The 3,781-nt window shown below is 41.1% G+C and overlaps 1 non-coding gene across 1 annotated transcript; it reads right to left on the bottom strand.

Moving 5' to 3' along the window:
- Nucleotides 1-3,137: 3,137 nt before the first annotated feature.
- LOC136321170 (small nucleolar RNA SNORA31) lies at nucleotides 3,138-3,266 on the bottom strand. Its single transcript, XR_010728459.1, has one exon. It is a non-coding gene; the product is annotated as a small nucleolar RNA SNORA31 (small nucleolar RNA).
- Between the last annotated feature and the right edge of the window lie 515 nt (nucleotides 3,267-3,781).

Here is a 3,781-nt window from a genome sequence, read left to right as displayed (position 1 = left end):
GAAGGAAGGGAGAGAAATGAGAAGTATCAACTTGTAGTTGCGTCACTTTAGTTGTTCATTGATTGTTTTCTCATATGTGCCTTGGCTGTGGGGCTCTAGCTGAGCCAGTGACCCCTTGCTCAAGCCAGTGACCTTGAGCCTCAAGCAAGTGACCATGGGGTCATGTCGATGATCCCATGCTCAAGCTGGTGAACCTGCACTCAAGCTGACGATCTTGGGGTTGAACCTGGAACCTCCTAGGTCAACGCTCTATCCATTGTGCCAGCACTGGTCAGGCAAACAGATCTTAATTTAAATCTGGAGTTATTTTTTATTTATTTTTATTTTATTTTTTTTAACTTTTTACATGTAGGGTTGGAAGAAGTTGGTGGCTTGTCTTTACCTCAGGACTCAAACATTCATAAAAGCTACATGATAATAATAGCTAACATTTATCAATAACCTTTGATTGGTCTGGCAAATTTCTGAGCCTTTACATGCAATCACCACATCTTACTATGACGTAGATGTCATTATCATTTCCAGTTTTCACTTAAATTTTATGGGGGCCTGGGGAAGGAAAAGGTTTCTTTCTTTCTTTCTTTCTTTCTTTCTTTCTTTCTTTCTTTCTTTCTTTCTTCTTTCAGAGACAGACAGGAAGGGAGAAAGAGAGAGAGGAGAGAGAGATGAGAAGCATCAACTCATAGGTCCTTTACTTTAGTTGTTTATTGATTGCTTCTTATATGTGCCTTGACTGGGGGGCTCAAGCCAAGCCAATGACCCCTCGCTCAAGCCAGTGACTTTGGGCTTCTATCCAGAGACCTTTGGACTGTAGCCAGTAACCTTGGAATCATGTGTATGATCCCATGCTAAAGCCAGCAACATCAGGGTTTTGAACCAGGGTCCCTGTCCTGGGTGGATGCTCAATCTACTACACCTCCAGCAGTCAGGTGAGAAAGTTCTTTTTTAACCCAATTTGTTTTGGTTTTGTAAAAGGGATGTAGACATTTCTAGATTTTTTAAAAAATTTTTAAAAAATTTTTTAGAGAGAAGAGAAAGAGAGAAGGGGATTATGGGGAGTGGGAGGCATCAACTCACAATAGTTGCTTCTCATGTGTGCCTTGACCAGGCAAGCCCAGGATTCTGAATCAGCGACCTCAGCATTTCAGGTTGATGCTCTATCCACTGTGCCACCACAGGTCAGGCAGAATGAAGACATTTCTAAAGCATTGTCTGCAGACCACCCATATCTGCTTGATGAGGGAGCTTGTTTCAAATGTAGATGCTCAGCCCAGAGCAATGGAATTGAATCACTGGTCCATGCTCTGCAGGTGACTCTGGAGCCAAAAACCGAACCATCTCCTAGCTGGTAAGCATTGAGCATGTGGGACAAGGTTGTTCCCTATTGAACTTTGTAATCTTTTCTGCCATTTTCTAAAAGAACAAGCTCAGATAGTTCAAGAGGGGCTGATATTTCCCTAGAAGTGGAATTTTCGTCTCCTTTTTAGTCTCACATATGTGTTCCAAAAACATATTGGGTGTTTTTGGTAATTTTTTGGTAAGATTCTAGGCCTTGCAACTATAATTTTACTTGCAAATGCTAAGACTATATCGATCTTTTAATAAGAGAGATGCCTCATGGAATGATCTCTCAGTGCTTTTTCTCTTCTGCTCACCTCTGGCGCTGGTTACAGCAAGAGTTATAACTTTCATGGTTGGTTGGAATGTTCTAGCACAAAGGGTACTTTTCTTTCACTCCCCTCTCCCATGGAAAGCAGGTGATGGAGGCTTGGGTGAGAGATATAGCTCTCCAGTGGTGAAGACTAGCAATGTTCCTCTCTAACAATCAGTTTCTCTTATCTTATAGGGCCTAGAGCTTAAGGACTTTGGGATCGTATAGTTGCAAGAATGGACAAATGTGTACAGTTCAGTGGTGTTCAGTATATTCACCTTGTTACCACAATAATAAAAAAGTGAAAAGAAAGGGGCTAAATGAACAAAATCTCCTCTTTTGGGCAGTCTTAGTTTGTGATTGCTGAGCCCTTGGCAATACTAAACTCTTACAGTTTGAACCTTCAGTGCAAATGAAGAGTGGGATGTGATATAAAGGCACAAGGGATTAACAGACGATAGTGAAATTCTCTATACCTCCTCCTTTTCCAAAGCACCATGTGGAAACAGGTGCATGAGATGGGCTCTTTGATGACTATTTAAGTGCTATTTTCACAACTATATTCAGGTTTCCAATAACCATTTACGAAAGAACGAGATCTTAATTCCTAACAGGTTTGCATGTACTCAAAGACTGACTTTATATCTAATTTATACAGGTTGGAGAGATTTGGAGGAACAGAGAATATTATACCAAAGGTAAGGATTTGCTTTATTTGTAAATGCTCATTCATCTATTTAGTACTGACTATAGAACCACAACAAGATAAACAATAACAGATGAGCAAAATAGAGCCTTGTATTCCAATCATTCTGTCTAGCATGTGATCAAATTAGTGTAATCTACTTTGCAAAATGCTTATCAGGTTAAAATGCTGTATCTCCCATGGTAGGGCTTTGAAAATTGTAGGTGGGTCATTTGTTCTCAGGGCTAGAGTGAGAGTAGGGAATGACAGTAGAAAATGTTCTGCAGCAATAAGGTGTTTATTCAACAACCACTTTTTTAGTGGGTATCTATTGTGGACCAGTAGACTGTACTTAAACTTGAAATAATATGGTGAGCAAGTTACACATATTTTCAAATTATATTGGAATATACAGTCCTCAAGAGAGAGGAAATTAACCCAAGGATTGAATAAGTTTTTATGACTGCTATGGTGGGGAAGGTACTATTATATAAGAAACACCCTCCAAATTTAGTGACTTCAGACAGTCATCATTTGTAATTTCTCAGGCATCTATAGGTGAGCTGACCTAGGCTAAGCAGCTCAGCAGATCTTTTCTGGTCTGGCTCACATGTCAATGGGTCACCTGGGTAACAGCTGATCTGGTTTGGGCTTGGTTGATGAAGCTTGCCTAGGTGGCTCTCACCCTCCTCCTGGGGTCAGCAGGCCAGCTCTGGTATTTTCTTCCCTTAGTTATGGCAGAAGCAAAGAAGGCAAGTGAAAATACACAAGGCCTCTTTTTTTTTTTTTTTTTTTTGCTGCAGATGTAGTCCCCTATTCAATCTGGGCTGCCACGAAGACAGACAGAAAGCACAGGGATTCTTTCTTTCGCATCCTTGTGCAAACCAAAAGAACAACATCAGATTGTTCAAGGTCTATCAGTGGATGCAGCACAAGACCTCTTAATGCCTCTGCTCAGAACTGGAACATTGTTACTTTTGCCTCAGTCTATTGGCTAAAGAAAGCCACATGGCTGAACCCAAATTTAAGAGGTGGGAAAATATCTGCTTATCCATTAGTTGGAGAAGCTGCAACGTCACAGAAAGAAATGTGTAGATATAGTGAAGAGTGAAGAACTGGGGTGAGTGAGGCAACCTCTCAACCTAGAGCATGAGCACCTAATGCGATCTACAGAGTGAGTAGGATCATCCAGTAGAAAGGGGGTGGGTGGAATAGTCAGGGGAGGAAATCTTCTAGGCAGGAGAAACAACAGGTAGACAGTGCTAGGGTTGTGACAAGTTGGAGGGACAGAAAGAAGGCCAGTAAGGATGGATAGAAGAAAATGATGGTGGAAAGATGAGGAGAGTGGGATCAGATGAAGAAGAGCATTATCTACCATGTTAATAACTGACTTTGGAAATTTCTTTTAAGGGTCTTTAGAGCCACAGAGGGGTTTGGATGTTACG

The sequence above is a fragment of the Saccopteryx bilineata genome, chromosome 1 (genome assembly GCF_036850765.1).
Source record: "Saccopteryx bilineata isolate mSacBil1 chromosome 1, mSacBil1_pri_phased_curated, whole genome shotgun sequence".
Classification (NCBI taxonomy): domain Eukaryota; kingdom Metazoa; phylum Chordata; class Mammalia; order Chiroptera; family Emballonuridae; genus Saccopteryx; species Saccopteryx bilineata.
The sequence above is the reverse complement of the archived record's forward strand: the minus strand, read 5'-3'. Positions and strand labels throughout refer to the sequence as shown.